A 19,638-nucleotide genomic window follows, 5' to 3' on the forward strand; every position below is an offset into this window, starting at 1 on the left:
TTAAAGCTGCCAATACATCATTTGACCAATATGTGTAGTATATTTACTTACAGGCATACTTAAGAAATGGTCCTTAGGCTGGGTGCAGTGGCTCAAGCCTGTAATCCCAGCACTTTGGGAGGCCGAGACGGGCGGATCACGAGGTCAGGAGATCGAGACTATTCTGGCTAACACGGCAAAACCCCTTCTCTACTAAAAATACAAAAAAATTAGCTGGGCGTGGTGGCGGGCGCCTGTAGTCCCAGCTACTCAGGAGGCTGAGGCAGGAGAATGGCGTGAACCCAGGAGGCGGAGCTTGCAGTGAGCCGAGATTGCGCCACTGCACTCCAGCCTGGGCGACAGAGCCAGACTCCGTCTCAAAAAAAAAAAGAAAAAAAGAAATGGTCCTTAATCAGTAACAGTATGTCATTACAAGCAAAATACCATTTCCATATGATATTTACTCAATCGAACACTTGGCAATCAACAGTTCATTTCTGGGCACATTCCAGATTCCCTAAATTTGTAAAAAATAGCAAATGATTCAGCTATAAATTTGTTTGGGATAAAGACATCTCTGCACATTATAGTAAAAATAAATTACATCACATGCTCCAAGTAGTCATTTTAGATAAACAGCTTAATAAATCACTCATTTCTACTTTTTTCAACTACAAAAGTCTGAGGACTACCATATAATCACGAAGAACAAAACAACTTTTTTCTTTTAGAGAAGCTTGTTTATAAATCAAAATTAAAACCCACTTAAAAGTAGTTCCACAGAAACATGTAAAAAATCCTCACATGTAAAATAAAAACAATCAAAACAACACCAGTATCACATATTTAACTATATATTCAATTTAATAGTAAAATTTCCACTCCATCTATTTAAGGCATGTTCTTTAGGTCCTTTTGAAAAATATTCCACAGACAAATAGATTTGTTTTTAAAAGACTGTACACCTTACTACATTGATTTTAACAATACAGCAAATAAATTTAAGTTAGAACAAATGCCAATAGAGATATTAAAGTATACATACTGTGCTTAGTTGTCCCCACAGGAATATAAAAATGTTCATAAACTTAAGATAAATTTATATTTCCCCTAGTTTGTGAAAATTGCAATAACCTTTCTTCTATTTACAGTAACCAATTAAACTACATTCGGCAACTGAAGTTCAAACAATTTCTCAGATGAAACAGCTGGGAGAAAACAAACGGAAAAGTTTTTACAAATGACATTTGTATTGACGCTATAGGTAAGATGATCCAACACCTAATAGTAGCATGAGTGGAATCAGGAAAACACAAACATGTAATAGTGAAAGAAAACCCTTTACGGAGAAAAAGAAATTGCAATTTACAGGGTCACCCATGACTAAAACTCTGAACTCAGCCTTTCGTTTTAGGGGTGTCCAGAGAGGGAGACAGGGTCTTGCTCTGTCATCCCAGACTGGAGTGTAGTGGCGTGATCTTGGCTCACTGCAGCCTCAACCTCCTGGGCTCAAACAATCCTCCCACCTCAGCCCCCCCAAGTAGCTGGAACTACAGGCGTGTGCCACCACATCCAGCTAATTGTTTTGTTATTTTTTTGTAGAGACAGGGTTTCACCAGGCTAGTCTTGAATTCCTGAGCTCAGGCAATCTGCCCATCTCGGCCTCCCAAAGTGCTGGGATTACAGGCATGAGCCACCACGTCCGGCCTGAACTCAGCCTTTCTTATTTTTAAAAACTGTTGCCCACATTTCTGCAGATCACAAAATCTAAACTTTTAAAAAATCCCATGTAGCGGACATACATATACATATTATTAGATAATATTTTATGCTTAAGAAGTCTAGCAAATTGGCTGGGCACACTGGCTCACACCTGTAATCCCAGCACTTTGGGAGGCCCAGGCGGGCGGATCGCCTGAGGTCAGGAGTTTGAGACCAGCCTGGCCAACATGGTGAAATCCCGTCTCTACTAAAAATACAAAAATTAGACAGGCGTGGGGGTGGGTGCCTGTAATCTCAGCTACTTGGGAGGCTAAGGCAGGAGAACTGCTTGAACTCGGGAGGCGGAGGTTGCAGTGAGCCAAAATCGCGCCACTGCACTCCAGCCTGGGCGACAGAGTGAGACTCTGTCTAAAAAAAAAAGTCTAGTTAATATTATTTTGAAACCCCAGTTTACATAAAGTATGGTGCACTAATGATTGCATTTTATTGAAAAGAACATTGGGAACAGAAAAATTAAGTGACATTTTAAAAGTGACATTGGCTTAAATAATGAAATTGAGAACATAAATCAGTCTTAACTTCCAATTATAATTCCTAATCATTACCGCTAGTCTCACATATCTTGGCACAAATATTTGTAAACTGCAGTAGTATACTCACCTTTTTTACATGTATTTTTTAAAAATTGTAATTGTGTCCTCATTAATCATAAATCCAATGTAATGTACTTTTTAATCTATGTTCTGAAATTAGCAATCATTTGAGACAGTCCCTTGGGATTTTTTTAAAAATGGAAAACACTTCTTTTAATATCATCTCTTTAATCTTCATTTTTACTCATTTGTTCAACTGAGGAACTAAGAGCCTGTACTAAAAAAATCAATGGCACCATTCAAGCTGTTCCTTCCATTTTTATAATATTCAATTATGCTAAGAGGTATGAAACTGTGCCCAGTATCCCAAAGTTGGGCTTTTGACCCATATTCAGTATTAAAATAATTTCTTGCTTTCTGTCTAATGTATAAAAACAAAACAAAATACTATTAAGCATTCTGAAGATATTTTTTACTTCTTGTATGCCCTGATGCTTAGCTCTTATCCTTCAAACCCCTTCTCTAAGAATAAAATTTCTTGAAAACTAGGAAAAGGTGAAGGCGTCACTGTTACCCAAGCCAAGCATGAACAGTATAAATCAAATGAAACTTGATTAGTTATCCTTAATAAAGTTTGTGGCTACTTCCTCCCTTTCCTCCTTACCCCCACATGAAGTAGGAACTAACCCACAAATAAGTTCTCCTATTAACTCACATTCCTTTTTTTCTACATAACCAAAGCCAAATGATTTCCGAATTAAACTTCCCAAGTACTTCATTCATCGTCTCCTGCAATTCCAAATAAATGCAAATGCATTAACACAAAGGGAAAAAAAAACTCCTTTGAAAGAATACATAGTTGTTCTTTTACCAAAATAGCATTTTTCACAAGTGACTCAAACAGAATTACAGCTTAAGAAAATCAAGCCTTTAATTCTGAAGAATAATTTGCACCTACAGAAAATTTCAAGGTAACGGTTTTTACTGCTCGTGGACTTTAGACCAAATCTATTTATTTTGATTTTGCTGAAGTTTGGGTATAACTGCTTGTTGGCCTCTACTGCGGGACCACTGTCCTAGTGAGAGTGTCTGACAACAAGGTGCTTTTGATACTCCACTAACTAAACTACCTTGGAAGAGGTTCCTGACAAACCTGATCATAAAATTTTACTCAATGGTGAAAAGCATTTTAATTAGGCTTCAATGTACTCCTTAAATCAGGCTTGTCCAACCCATGGCCCAGGACAGCTTTGAATGAGGCCCAACACAAATGTGTAAACTTTCTGAAAATATGATGAGATTTTTGTTGCAATTTTTTAAGCTCATTAGTTATTGTTAATGCATTTGATGTGTGGCCCAAGACAATTCTTCTTCTTCCAATGTGGCCCAGGGAGGCCAAAAGATTGGACACCGCTGCCTTAAATGATACGGGATAAATCAGATGACAATTTTGCCACTCGGTTAAACCATTATAGGTGGCATATAAGTAGAACAACACTGAATTTAACTTTGTCCCCAAACATTTTTGGTAAAGAGAGAACTCAAAGAACACACTGATAACCCTTACATATGCCAAAAATCTGTTCCTAAATTGTTGTATGCCAACTGATTATTCACAAATCAAATCACATTTGATAAATACCATTTAAAGGGATTAAGTATTTGAAAGCAACTTTTAGTGAATCCCTTTTGTAAAATTCTCACATAATATAACCAACTAGTAATTAATTTATTTTGCAATCTTACACTTTTAAATGTCAAATTTCTTAAAGTAGAGCACAGCTGTTTTCATAAGCTGAAACATTCACATCACATTACTGCCCTTCTTTCTAGTGCCCCTCAAGCAAGCTTTAAAAATGTCACCCAAAAAATGAGTTGTTCACCAGTGGTAGAATATACAAGAAATACTAGAAAAATTGAAAAATAAGCAATTCTTAAAAATGTAATATAGAAATGTGTGTATAGTATTTCAAAAAAAGTCAAAGAATTATTTTATTTTTGGCCATGATCACAACCCTCGATAAAAATGATTTTTTAAAAAAACCAAGATACGCACAGCCCAAATCACTTTCCCATGTGTTTTTACCACCTGGAGTAAAACGTTCAAGAACTGTCTATCTCCATGAACATATGACCTCCACGATGCCACCAAGGTCAACAAGACCTACAGGAGGGGGATATGCTAAGTGTTGATTTGTCCAATTCTACAGTTCCCTTGAAAAAGAGAGAAGAAAGAAAAACATAAAAATTTATTTATATATTACAAGAAATAATCTTTCCAGGTTGTAACAATTAAGTACCCCACCACAGGACTGTATACAGACATATGTCAGCTATGGCCAATAGGAGCAAGATGTAAAAGAGACCTCACAGCACAAAAGTAGCTGCACAAAAGAATTAACAAGATCCCAAACGGACTGATCTCTCTCTGCATCTGGTACTGAAAACTTTTGGTATCCCGGCTACAAGCCACAAGGACTCAATTTCAAAGTGAGGGTCCTCTGTTGAGGAAACTTTTTGAAAATGACAAATAACCAAAGATACATAATCAACAGAAAAAGCACCCACATATCAGAAATGCTTAGGTAAGGAGCAAGTGTGTATGTGCTGAGACTGATGGTTAACACCAAATTCACAGGTTGTTCTCTTATTCTCTACCAAAAATTCTCTCTGGCATTTCCTCAGCTATCATCACAATCCTGCACCTTTCACAAACCAGGAAGTTTTCTTAGATGAGATTTAAATTTTAAAACACATCCACTTGGGATAATGTTTATGCTAGACTTAAGTTCAAAAAATCCCCATCAGCTTGAAACCATTATACCGGTAATTTCCAGGTAACATTCAAATATATATATTTTTAAAGACATGCCACAGCTAGTACCTGATTTAGTGATTTAGTGGAGAGTTTAACTATGGATAATTCATTCTAACATTTGGTAAACAGGTAGCATACACATACATTATGACAGTGTAAAATTAAAAAGGAAAAAAATCAGCAAAAGCGCTGGTTATTCACAATCAGCACAGGACTGTCTCATAAATTACTTTCAGAGAAGCTCCAAACTGGTGGGTGGCACCGGGTCAATGCGATTACTTAACCCTGGCAGTTACAACTAAACTCCACTTTGATGGGATCCAAAGCTTATTACAAAAAGATGACTGCTTGGGCATATCAAGTACTTCGGTGTCCTCCTATTTTGTTCCCACGGAACACGGAGCCTGACACCTGAAACTCTCCAGACACACATCACCTTGCTTCGGGGCTTTAGAATTTTGTGTATATTATTTGTAAAGTCCACTGGACATAAATTCAGTTGTGTGTGTACAAGATTAATGTATTTTCTGCATGCACAAGTGAAGAACTCATGTCAAATCAAGCAGTTCCCTCTCTCCCAAGTAACTTTTTTATCATTTAGTCCTAAAATAACCATAAGCAACAAACATTAAACACTGGCATGGCAACGTGCACACATCATGCCCTGGTGCTACACACAGGCGGATTCGTTCATCTCTGGTCCCCATCCAGACGGGTGCTCCCGGACCCTCTCCCTCCCGGCCGGTCCAGCCTAGCTTCACCCGAGTTTTGCTGTGAAATCCGCCACTTTCGCTGGCCCCGGCAAAAAGCAAGGCGCCTCGTCCCGAGGGCAGAGTTTCTTGCAACTGCCGGACAAACATTTCCCGAAAGCTTCCCGCGGCCCCCACGCCCGGTCCCCCCACTTCACGAGCCCCGGGGAGGGGCCCACCTGCCTCCCGCCGCCCGCCCCATGCCCTGTCGCCGCGGCTGCACTCCGGGGCCGCACCGCAGCGCCCACTTCCCGGCCCCGAGCCCCCCACGACTCGGGCGCCCGACCCTGAGGGACGGGGGCGCCAAAAAAGCACCCCCCGACACAAGTGACCCCACGACGCCCCCCAGAGGCCGTGTCCCGAGAGCCTGTCAGCGCCCCGGAAGGGGGTCAGGCGGGGGTCTGAGCACCCGGTGTCCTCTCCGCTCCGGACGCCCTCTCCCGCCCCAAGGCACTCACCTGGCCTGGGGTCGGGGGTCGGGCGAGGAGGCCACCCGCCCGCCGAGGCCCCCACCCTCCTGCTCCCGGCGCCCCGCGCCCCGCGCCCCGGGCCCGAGGCGCTCCTGGAGCGGCCGGGGGAGGGGGCGCGGGGACGCGCCAGCGCCGGGGTGGGGGGCGCGCGAGGGGCGGGGGGCAGGGGGCGCGGCGAGAGCTGGGGCTTGGCGGCGTCCGCACTGAGAAAGCAGCCTCCGCCGCGTCCGTCATGGCGCGCGGCGGCGGCAGCGGCTCCCTCCGGTCTCTCTGCTCCCTCGCCTTTAGTTTGACCTTTCCCTCCAGTGTGTCTGAGGGAGAGCGGCTGTGCGCGCGCGTGTGCATGTCTCTGTGTGTGTGTGTGTGTGTGTGTGTGCGTGTGTGTGTGTGCGCGCGTGTGTGTGTGCGCGCGCGCGCGCGCGTGGGGAAGGGGCCGGGTTCGCTCCCCGACGCCTGACGTCACTGCCATGGCAACGGCAACCCCCGCCCCTCGCTTCTCATTTCCTGTCCCCGCCCACTGTGCACGTTCTGGGGCCCTCACGTGCTCACTCACACGCACGCACGCACGCACGCACGCACTCTCGGGGCGCGCGCGCCCAGAGCGCTGGGGTTTGGGAGGTAATTTGGACCTCCGCCTCCCTCCCTTCCCTCGCTGCCTCCCGGAATTTGACCAATCCCGTGAGGAGGAGCCGTGGGCGGGGCGGGCTCGGCTCCCGGAGCGGCGTGAAAAATTTCCCGAGGCAGAGCGAAAAGTCTTCCTGAGCTACTGAGCATGTCCGGTGCCCGAAGTGGCGCTTTGGACGCGAGTGAAGCGAGGAGAGGCGGAGAAGGAACCGAGCGGGCAGTTGAGGGAAATCTCGGAGGAGGTTACCTGCGATCAAACTGGGGCTGCGTAGTGTTAGGGTCAGGCAGCGTTGAAGTGGAATCCGGATCCGCCACTCTCGCTGCGTGATGTTGGGCATGTCATCAAAGCGCTCTCAACCGAACGTCTCGGGTAAAATGGGATTAGTGAAGTCTACCAAGGTGGTTGTGAGGATCAAAAGAGATAACGCGGAAAACGCCTCACCTGGCACGTTATAGATCCTAAATGCCTAGCTATTATTATGGAGCCCACAACCTCTATATTTTACAACTGGGAACACGGGACTCAAAGAGATTAAAAAACTAAATGACTCGCTCAAGGTCAGGTAGTGGTGGAGACCCAGGCTTCAAGTTCAATACTCTTTGTCCTACAAAGCCTTCCCTTAAGCAGGGGTAATAAAACATTTCAGAAAAACCACCTTAAAGAGAGAGCATCGCTTGTGATCTGTGGATCACTTGGTACTCCCCACCTCTCTCCCATCCCCGCAAAGGTTTAGAGCTGGACATAGGGGCCTCGGTGCAACTTTTGGAGGGCAGTTGTTCAGCTTCTGAATTTGCATCTGAACGAGCAATAAGATGGGGTGCTTTCCTCAATTCCCTTGGGGCCCCTACATGTTTTGGTTAAAGTGTAAACAGCAAGGAGCTCCAGGTCCTCCACGTCTCTAACTAGCTGAAGAAAGATTAACTCAATTAACCAGCATTTACCAAGCATCCACCAAGTAGTAAGGTTTTCCCAGCAGGCAAGGAGCCTGTGACCTCAGGGCTGTACAGGCAGGCACCTTGGGATTCAGACACACTTAGGCTTCCAGCCCATTCCTCTAATTTAGCTCTTTATCACTTACTGCTAGGCAGTATTTCTTGAATGTTGTAGTACTATGTAATTTTAGCTATGCTGTTAACTTTTTTTTTTTTTTTTTTTGAGACAGAGTCTCGCTCTGTCGCCCAGGCTGAAGTACAGTGGCGCGATCTCGGCTCACGGCAAGCTCCGCCTCTTGGGTTCTCGCCATTCTCCTGCCTCAGCCTCCCGAGTAGCTGGGACTACAGGCGCCCGCCACCACGACCGGCTAATTTTTTGTATTTTTTAGTAGAGACGGGGTTTCACCGTGTTAGCCAGGATGGTCTCGATCTCCTGACCTTGTGATCTGCCCGCCTCAGCCTCCCAAAGTGCTGGGATTACAGGCGTAAGCCACCGCGCCCGGCCTATGCTGTTAACTTTTTTAAAAAGTATGTGTCTGTCTCCCTGTCTTGTAGCCCCAAACCTATACTTGATCTTGGTAAAGGATGTCACCCAGTATCTTAAATAAGCCCTGAAGTTTCCCATGTCCCAGGAATTATTCACTTGACCCTCCCAAGTTAAATGCAATCTCTTCCAAAAAATCTTGGTGGTCTACTTCGTTGGAATACATTAGTATCTTTTCTACAGCATTTGGCAGCTACCTTGCTTTAGACACTGTTTCTAGTTTTGTGTTCTACTACTTATGCATATTATCACCTACAAAAAGTTTCTCTAACATTCATGTATGAGTTGGCTGTTCATATGGATCAATATATCAGTTATTACCCATTCCTTTAAGGCTTGATTTATTTTCCTTTCCCTTCAGATTGTAAAACTCTTGAATGGCCAGAACCCTGTCTAGTTCCACATCGAATTTCCAGCCTGTTCCTCAGTAACAACACCACTCAACAGCTAGCTATTGAATGGCTGAGTGAGCTCCCTGCCTATCTTATAAAATTATTAGGGGCATACTTTATTTTCATATTTATATCTCAAAACCAGGAATTTTCTGGGAAGTTAAGAATTTCCAATAAATCTTGGGCTACTCTAAAATGCACCAGAAATTACATGGTCACAGTCGTGCAATGAAAGAAGGCTTTGACAGTAGCACAAGACATCAAGCAGAAGTAGGAAATGCAGTGAGGAAGAAGTAATGTTTTCAACAGCTGCCACTATGGATCTAGGATGAGAGCTTTCCACATGTTGTTAAGAATGAGACACAGATTATTCCAAGGTAGGTAAGTGATGTTGCTCAAAGAGGAATTTTGAAATCAGACAGCGTTTGCTTATTTTGAGCTTGTACTTATTTGTCCCTTTGTCTAATTTGGCACAAAAATGGAAAGCCTAGTGGTATGCTTGTATCCAGTATTGTTCCCCTCTTGATGTTCTGTTTAACTCTCTCCATGTGCAGGTCCTCACCATACCTAGCCCTTTTATCCCTCGTCATATTATGGCACGAGCAAATGCCCAGTAGCATGATCTTGAAGTTATTTGCAGTTTATCCTTATCTTTATTTGTCAGTCTTCAAGTCCCATAAAGTCTTCCTCTTAAATGGTAGTGACAGCGATTAACTGTCCTCCACGCCCTTGGTCACTACCTTAGGGTGAGCCCTTGTATCTCTCACCTGGACTCTTACCAAAACCTCCTTCCTAACTGGTCTTTTTGACTCATCTTAGGCCCATCTATCCCAACTTCCAACACACCCCAGACTCTAGAGAGACTTAGAACTTACATTTTATGTTTTAGAGTATAAATATTGAACATATAAAGGATAAGATGTTTAAAATTGGCCTTTGGGATCTGAAGGACCCATCTAAGGCTTTTTTGGAGGCTAAACAATGAGAACATCTTTGAATTAGTGACATTGTGAATTAACAGAGAGCTAAGATGTCTCTTGGTATTTAATAGGCAATCCTCAAAAAGTTGGGTTAAAAAAAAATGCCACCGTGTGTGTGTGTTTAAGTACCTTATTACAAAGAGAGAAAGAACATTCAGTTCCCATTTTAGGGGCTCTCCTGCTTCAGGATTACTGAGAGTCCTCTGGAGTGTGCATGGGCTCAGGAGAGGTTATAAGCACACCCTTGACAGGTGGGCACTTCTATCAGGGAAGGCCAATATCTTTCCAAGAACGTCAGCTTGTGGGAGGAGGTGGTAAACGAGGAAGCAGTGGGGACATGAAGTGAGAACGCAGTACTCAGCCAGACCAGCTCAATCAGTCCTGGTGATGAACAAGGTGAATCAGCTGCACTACCCTTATGGCCTGTTAGGACTGATGTATTCAAATTAGGCAGCTGCATACACAGTATGCACTGCACAAACCCAGGGAAGCTATTTGCATGGGAGTCTGTGAATGGCATCCTCTGGGACTGTGCAGTGCTCAACCTCTATGAACATATGTAGCAGTCCTGAGTGACAAGTACATGGCACGTCTCTGTCTACTTTGGCAATCTAAAGTATCCTGATGATATCTTTGATAATAGAAATAAACATTTATGGGATATCTACCAATTGTCATCTCAAAAACTTATTTTAATGTACAAATTTTATATCTAAAGATTTGCACATGTTTCAAAATGCTTATTAGACTGATGTCATTACCATTCATTTATTTGTTCTAAAAAATGACAATTGAGCTGCGAAGTTTCAGGCATGATTCAAAAGCCTGGTTCTATAAATGTATTGAGCACCAACTACAAATCTTAGAAACACCATTAACTGATTTCTTTAAAATATCAACTTATGTTCATGTTTTTTTCAGTTTATGCCATTTTATAATATGAAGATGTCCTCTATATCCTCTTTTTTAGAGATGGAGTCTGGCTCTGTCTCCCAGGCTGGAGTGTAGTGGCACGATCTCGGCTCACTGCCACCTCCACCTCCAGGGTTCAAGCACTTCTCCTACCTCAGCCTCCTGAGTAGCTGGGATTACAGGCACCTGCCACCGTGTCTGGTTAATTTTGTATTTTTAGTAGAGATGGGGTTTCACCATGTTGGCCAGGCTGGTCTCAAACTCTTGACCTCAAGTGATTTGCCTGCCTCAGCCTCCCAAAGTGCTGGTATTACAGGCATGACCCACCGTGCCTGGCCTCTAAATCCTCTTTATTTCATAGACAATCATCTATTAAAATCTGGCGATGACATTTGGTTCTTTCATTTCAGACAATTCAATATAGTAGGATGCCTCAGTGAATATAAAGCTTTTACATAATTTTTTTCCTCCTGGCGTTATCAGAAGAGGTAACAGAAAGTTAAGTTGGCTTCTTTAGGAGTCTCCTGGGAGCCCTAGGGAAAGCTACCTTAGTAGAGTGGGTGCAAGACCCCACTGGCCAGAAAAGAGAGTATAATTATGCTTTGAGCCCTGGATCATTCTGTAGAGGAAAGCTGCCCTCCAGCCAGAAACATCTAATTTAGATGGTTATATGAGCGAGAAATAACTGAAAATTTGTTTGTTTGTTGTTGTTATAGCAGCAAGCTTTACTCAATGAATTAATTGGAAAAGTAAATAATATGACCATATTTGCACCCCAAATTTGTGGAGCTGCTCATACTAACAATTTTAAATTCTTTTTTTCAATAGCTTTTAGGGTACAAATGGTTTTTGGCTACATGGATGAGCTATATAGTGGTGAATTCTGAGATTTTAGTGCTCCCATCACCCAAGTAGTGTACATTGTACCTAATGTGTAGTGTTTTTATCCCTGGCTCCCCCCTCCCACCCTCCTGCTTCTGAGTCCATTGTATATAAATGATATAAAGTGATATAAAGTCCATTATGTCACTCTGTATACCTTTGCATATTCTAATAATGTTAAACTCTTAATTTCTGAACAAGCAATTAAGTGAGCCTCTGCCTCTAGTAGTCTTTACAGTTGACCCTTGAACCACCCAGTTTGGACTTCGTTGGGCTGCTCTACTTGGATTTTCTTCTGCTTCTGCCATTGCTGACAGTACAACCAACCTCTCCTCTTTCTCCTCTTCCTCATCCTACTCAACATGAAGACGATGAGGATGGAGAGCTTTATGATGATCCACTTCCACTTAATGAAGAGGAAATATATTTCCTCTTCCTTATGATTTTTTCATTAACGTTATTTTCTCTAGCTTACTTTATTGTGAGAACACAGTATATAATACATCTAACAAACAAAATGTGGGTTAATCGACTGTTTATGTTATCAGTAAGGCTTCTGGTTAACAGTAGGCTATTAATGGTTATGTTTTTGGGGAGTCAAAAGTTATGCTTGGAGTTTTGACTGCCCATACAAGGGTTGTTCCCCTAGTTCAAAGGTCAGCTATATTACATGGTTTCCAGGTCTTTGATGGCTGTGCTATGCATGAGTGTCACTGCTGGAAAACTGTTATGTGCAGTTCCAGAAGCTGATATACTTAGTTATAAAAAAAGGATGGGGGGGCTACTCAGGAGGAATCAATACACACATGTGTAGAATCAAACACACACACTCACGTACTCACATACACACACACACACGTGCTCACACATGCTACAGAATAGTAGGATGCAGAGTTCCATCATTTGAAACTCTGGAAAAACTTTCACCATTTTTACTATTATCATTACCAGCATCAACATCTTTCTCGCCATTGTAAGTCAAGACACTGGAAAAAGTCTGAAACAGTAATCTTGACTATTCACAGTAACTCAGGAACAATGAAGGAGGAAGAATGAATGAGTTGCCCCCTGAAGATGGTGGGCTCTCCTTTATGCATGATCATCACGATCTCTCTGCAGTGTCTGTCCTGTGACCTCAAGAGGCATGCAGCGTCATGCCAGACATCTGTGTTTGGATGGCCCTTTGGCTCCTCCACAATTACTGCAGAGTCAGAAGTGGAATTTCCGCCTGATGTTTTATGTCAGAATCAGTATGAAAGACTGCAGCATGCTGAGTGAGCTTTCCGTTCTCGCTGAGATGCGATGCAGGGTCCACCCTCTGCAGGCCACAGTTTTGCCTGGAGGCAAAGCATTCAGTCTTTCCATTGGCCTGACAATTTGAGCCAAGCTTGAGGCCAACAGACAAAATGACTAGAGAGGTGAGTTTTGTTAAATTACAATAACATCCATGCATCCAGGGGAGCTGCAAAAGTCATTCCTGTCAGATGCACTCAAAATCAACAGCCAAATTATTCCTGCCAAATGCTCTGAGGCTATTGAATAAAGTCTTGCACTATTTTAAATAGTAACTTAAAACCTCTAGTTTCATGGCTCAGTAATAATCATGATAATTCTAATCAGTATCCTCATTAGTGAATGCTAATTACTATTTATTGAGTGACCACCATGTGCAAGTGCTTTGCTACATACTTTACGTGTGCCAGATATTTAAGCTTCATAATCGCTTTGTAAGGTAGATGTTATTATCCTGTCCTGTCGCTGGAGAAACAGAAATTCAGTACACATAAGCAACTTGCCCAGTGTTACCACCCACAGAGATGATGTCAGCGTACTTAAAGAATACATGGGCTAGGCATGGTAGCTCACGCCTGTAATCCCAGCACTTTGGGAGGCCAAGGCGGGAGGATTGCTTAAGCCCAGGAATTTGAGACCAGACTGGGCAAAATGCAAAACCCTGTCTCTACAAAAAAATACAAAAACTAGTGGGCATGGTGGTGGGCGCCTGTAGTTCCCACTACATGGGAGGCTGAGGCAGGACGATCACTTGGGCCTGGGAGGTGGAGGCTGCAGTGAGCTGTGTTTGCACCACTGCCCTCCAGTCTGTGCTACAGAGAGATTCAGTCTCAAAAAAAAAAAGAAGGAATAGTCTTTGAAAAAAATGGCTTAAGACTTAAGTATGTAAGAGCTACTTCCTAGCTCAGGGATATTTTAAACAAGCCTTTTATTAGAAAATTGTAAACATGCAAAACTAGAGAGCTATACTCATCAAGCAGCTCCTATCAGGAATAATTTGGAAGTAAAGGGTTTTGAATGATTTCTACCTTATTTTTCTTGGAGGAGAGCCAGGTCCTTAATAAGAATTTCTGCAAAAGAGGAGCCTGGGGCTGAATCTTATTTATAGAGGCAAAATACTATTTTTATTTCAATCTCACATTCTTACTTTCCCTTTGAATTTTCCAATTAATACTGAAATAGCAAATAATATGAAGACTTAATTTTGAGTTGTCTAGTCCTCCTCATCCCTGCTGCAAATCCTCAGTTTATGTTTAAGGCAGGTTTATGCTGAGTCACATAATAGTCTCCTCCCTTGTTATAATCCACAGCAAGACTGCAGGGGTTCTTCATATTGTGGAACAGGCATAAGTCAACTGTTTAGGAAATAATTGATTTAAACTGAGGTAGATTCAGTGGTATGCTGTAGCATCCTCATAGTGGCTCACAAGAGCTAATTGTACATGTCTCTTCCTAATTTTGCATTTGATGACATGACACTGCTGACTTGAAATTGGCCACGGTGAGAGTATTTATACCATGGAAATTGACAAATGTACAAATCAGGGCCTCTGTTCCTCCAGAGAGGCAGTTGTTAAATATTTATCAGCACATTACTGGGTAGATTCTGTTATTTGCTCAAAAGTATCTGCTGTCCTTCACTGTGGGTCTACTCCCCACTACTCTTCCCTGTGAGACTAGTATATTTTTCACCCATCAGAAGTCCATCTTCAAGGGATAAAAGACTACAAATATGGTGCAGTGTGTAGTGCTTGAGTGATGGGTGCACCAAAATCCCACAAATCACCACTAAAGAACTGACTTATGTAACCAAGCACCACTTGTATCCCAATAACCTATGGGAAAATTTAAAAAAATAATAAAGTGCATAGAGGGAAAAAAGGAAAAACAGTTCATCCTGACCACGTGACTTGCTTTGTTCAATGGAATGTAGCCAGAAGTACATATGCCATTTCCAAGTAGAGGAATATGTGCCTTTTTTTTTTTTCACTTTTTACTTTGCCCCAAGCCAACATATCGCAGATAATGTCTGCTTCTTCAGTCTAAGTCCTAGAAAAAGATGACGTGCTACAAAATGACAGCCAACCTGTAAAGGACATGGACATATGCAAGGAATAAATCTTTCTTATTGTAAGATTTTTGGATGTGTTTGTTGTTACTCCATCACGACTTAGGCTAAGCTAATTGATACAGCAATTAAGACTTATCACTGAGTTGCTGCCATAGCAGGAAACCTAAATTATGTTGCATGAATTCTGAGGCTTGGGAGTGGGAAGCAAAAAATAATGTTGTTGGATGGAAAAATGGCAACCTATGTTATCTAGTGGCAAGGTATTAGGTAAAACTGTCACCTTTAATCCCTAGGAAGACAGATAATGCACTAAATGAGTTTATGGCTTTAGGCAAAGTTGTGAAACGGAATGTTACTCTCATGCGTAAGTTGCTGTGGGTTGCACGTAGTGAAATGATATGAAAGTTGAGCTTAGGTAGGAATTGTCCATTTCAGGGAGATCAAAGGGAGTAGAAAGGGTCCAGAAATTTCAGAACTCAGAGGACTAGAGGGTGTAATTGATTTTGATTTCCAAACAACAAAAGATAAAACTGGAAATGTCTTTAAGTGACAAAGACTGACTAAAATTGAGCCTTGTGGCAAGGACCAATCAAAGGTATTGTTCCTCTATTAAAACCTCTCAACTGATTACAGTGGCACCAATTAAATCCTTCCAGTTGGACAAAATGACTTAGGGAAAAGAGATTCTAAGTGTAGTTCTTTAATTGGAGCCAGATAAATTTAAGTTACCTGCAATTAAGTCTAGAGGGAAAGTCGCAACTAGAAAAGAATTACGGATGTGGCCATTGGCACATGAGGCTGTTTGGAATCAAATAGATAAGAATGTGAGAAAGTTACATTGCCAAAAGAGTCACCGGCTCATACTAAAATAGATTATAACTGTTTGAGACTTGAAATGACCTTTGGATTTCCAACTTTCTGTGGGAAGAAGACAGAGAAGCCTGGCCAGCTTCCAAAGAGGACATATTGTCCTTTACAAAAAATGCTTTAGGAGAACAATTGAAAAGGAAAAACCTCCCGGAGGACAGTGCCAAGCACCATGCAGAACAATAGATCGAGTGTTATTGTTCTAGGTCCAGAATCAAGTCCTAATCAAAGAACGTTTCCAGTCTCAGTGGAAGGTAGTCTGCAACTTCTGCCCAAGGGACTTTCAGAAATGCCATGGACAAGTGACTTCTGCGTTCCTCTTCTCCTCTCACTTTCTGAATGGGAGTGTTTGTTTTAGGTATCCTGTTTCACCATGATACATTGGGCATATGAGGGGCAGATAACTTGTCTTTTTGATCCATAGGTTTTGCTCTCAAGGGAATGAACATCTGGGCCTGGTGTAGAGAACTCCATGAGATCATGGAATTCAAGCCTGATGCTGTAATCGAATGGAATCTTTAGGTTATTTTTCTTGAGTAGGGCTGCCAGATTTTGTAAATTAAAATATAGGATGCCTAGTTACAATGGAATTTCAGATAAACAATGAATAATTTTTTAGTATATCTCACTGTGCAATATTTTGGGCATACTTATCCTAAAAAATTACCCATTGTTGATCTGGAATTTAAATTTAGCTGGGCATCCTGTATTTAATCTGGCATCTCTATGGGAAAGAATAGATGTATTTGCTTACAAATAGAGGAAAGTGGAGACTCATGATGCAGAATTCTGGTAGATTGCACTATTTATCCAAAACTTTGTTTCTCTTCTTTTTTTAGGGGCTGCCTGGTGGCCCTCCCTGTGAGAAGGTATTCTTCCTGCTCCGTTGACATCAGGCTTATTAGCCATGTTTCTGGATTTGGTCCATTTTATGTGAGTGAAAATGATAATTGCTGCTTCCAGATAAAAACTTTAAGTGCCATCCTCTGATTCTGACATTTCTCGTGTGCCTCTACCACGATTCTGGCGTGCCACAGCTCAAGGTTGTTCCTTTGGTCTCGATTCTAGTGTAAAGAGAACATGGAGCAGGGCTGCAGCTGATCTTCAAAGGGCGTGAACACAAGCCAGAGAGAAGCCGTTATTGTTGTAAGCCCTGAAGATTTGGGGGATATTATTGCAACACAACTCAGCCCAAACAGACTAATACAACAAGTTTCTATGTATACATGGAAATATATGTAATCTTAGCCTCAAGAAAAAAAAAAGAGTATCTGAAAATCCCAGGATACTCGGGGCTCATGGTGCATAGTCATGAAATGAATAGCTGTCTTTCTTCATCCTTCCCTCTCCAATCTTTCCTTTTCATTCTCCTTCATCTCATTCTCCTTCTTCTCTCTGTGATTTACAAAGCTGGTCATGGAAAAAAAACATAGGAGTCAGAAGGCTTCGATTCTAGGTTCATATGTATGAGATTTTTTGGAAAAAAATCACATACTCTCAAGGAGTCTCAGTTCCCTCATCTTCAAGTGGGGATAATAACACCCTCTTTACCTATTCTGCTGGGGTTTTTTGTAGATCACATGAAAGAGAGGTTATGGAAATCCTTTATATATGTTTTGAAAATTCTATCCAGTTGCTACAGGCTGAATGTTTGTGTTCTTCAAAATTTATATGCTGAAACCTAATCACTGATGTGATGGTGTTTGGAGGTAAGGCTGTTAGAAGGTGATTGGCACAAACCCCTCATAAGAGAAGCCCCAAAGAGAGCTAGCTTGCCTGTTTCACCATGTGAGGACATGGTGAGAAGAAGCCATGTACGAATCAGGAAACAGGTCCTCACCAGACATGGAATCTGCCAGCACCTTGATCTGGGACTTACCAGCCTCCAAACTAGTGACAAATAAATTACTGCTCACTAGCTGACCAATTAATGGTATTTTATTATGATAGACTGAACTGACTAAGACACCAGTTGTATGATGAAAACACCCTACTACTATTACTACTGCTAGTACTTCCTGTATTCGCTCATATTTTTGGAGGTCTTATTATGTTACAAGTATGGTTCTAAGTGCTTTTCATCAGTAACTCTTGTAAGAGCCTATTTTAAATTTAGCAAAGGCAATAAAACACTTTCCCTGGTTTAGTAAGGAGTATTAACTAATTGGGGGTATAAACATAAAATGGTTTCGTTTTTCCAATAGTTACTACTACTCTTGTTCTCCATAGCAACTTTGGTTTCAATTCCATAACTTTCCTGTTGTTTCTGGTCAAAGGACCAGTTGCCTCTAGTTCCTCTGTCTATTTTAATATTTTGACCCTCTCCATTCCTGTCAGGACAGGTGGAACTTGTGGCATAGGAAGTTCAAGTGGTAGAGGGGGCCCAGTCTGTACTTGTCTCTACTCCCCCAGAGGAGGAAAGAAAGCAAGACAGATGCTCCCTCACATGGATGTCCATGGTATAGTTGTTGTCCTCCCCTTGGGTGGCCATCACTGCTGTTCCTGTCCACTGAGCTTCATGAGGATTGGGGTGCCTCCCTCACCAGGAGCAGACTCTGGGGTCCCCCAGCAGGAGGCACCATGTGTATTCCTCTGTGGACCTTGTACGGTCCTCCTTCCCCTTCTGCTGTATGGGTCCCTAGAGATGCCATTGCTCCAAAAATACTTGCTTTCCCAAGCTGTTTAACTCCAGGGTTCAAAATCCCCTGGGGATCCCCTTCCTGTAGGTCTTGAGAATTGCAACTTGGGGGCAGTCCTGACCTGGTCATCGTCCTCACCACCTCACCGTGCCATCTCCTCACCTCATTCTCCAACCCCCAAAAGATGACCACTGATGACTAGTCTCCAGGTCAGTGGAGAACATGTGTGGAGAAGTGCAGGAGGGGTGACACAGCATCCCCAAACCTTACAAATTCTTTCCTTGATTTTGGAGAAGAAATCCACTGGGTAGTGCCCACCTCCCCCTCACACAGCTCCAGCTAGAAGTAACTATTTACTCCCTCCCTACACTCCTCTTATTTTGTCTTTGAGGGTGGGGGTGCTGGTTTTGCTGAAATGACTCTGCTCAGCCAGGCTTGTGAGAGTGGGAGGGCAGGGGGCAAAGGCAGGAATGGAAGCAACCAGGCCTTTCTCTGTCTGTTCTCTGAACTCAGAGTATGGGGTACTAAGGACCTGGGTTCTCCGCTGTGGGCCCAAAGAGAAAACAACAAGATCCACTTGGTACCTAATACCCTGTCACAGAGAGGTACATCTCCAGCTTGAGGTGGTGTCCTGTGAGTGATAGCAGCTCCAGGATGGTGCATTTACCACTGAGGAAAAGTAGAATGAGCCCCAGCATTGGGGGAGTGATCTGGGAACTGCCCTCCTCTTTGCTCCCACAATATCCTGCAGGTTCTATGATACAGGTAGTTAGAGCTACTCACTAGGCTGCCTGTCTTCCCCTCCACTGCAGGACATGCCTGTATTTTGTCCTCATCTGTTGCTGTAGTTTGGATGTGTTATTTTTTTTTTCCTTTGCATGAGTTTCCATGAAGAACACATGTTGGAATTTAACTGCCAATGTAATAGGTATTGGGAGGTGGGGCCTTTATCTAAACTTTAATTAGGTCATTAAGATGATTAGTGTCCTTCTCTGGAGAGACTGGATTAGGTCTCTTGGGAATGAATTAGTTTTCGTGAAAGCTGGTTGTTATAAAGTGAGGCTGCCTCTTGTGTTTGGTGTCTTTGTATGCTCCTGCTCCCCCTTCCTTCTGCTTTCCACCGGGAGTCAAAGCAGCACCAAGTCCTCACCAGATGGGCTGCTGGATCTT

This window comes from Pongo pygmaeus, chromosome 7 (assembly GCF_028885625.2).
Source record: "Pongo pygmaeus isolate AG05252 chromosome 7, NHGRI_mPonPyg2-v2.0_pri, whole genome shotgun sequence".
NCBI classification, from domain to species: domain Eukaryota; kingdom Metazoa; phylum Chordata; class Mammalia; order Primates; family Hominidae; genus Pongo; species Pongo pygmaeus.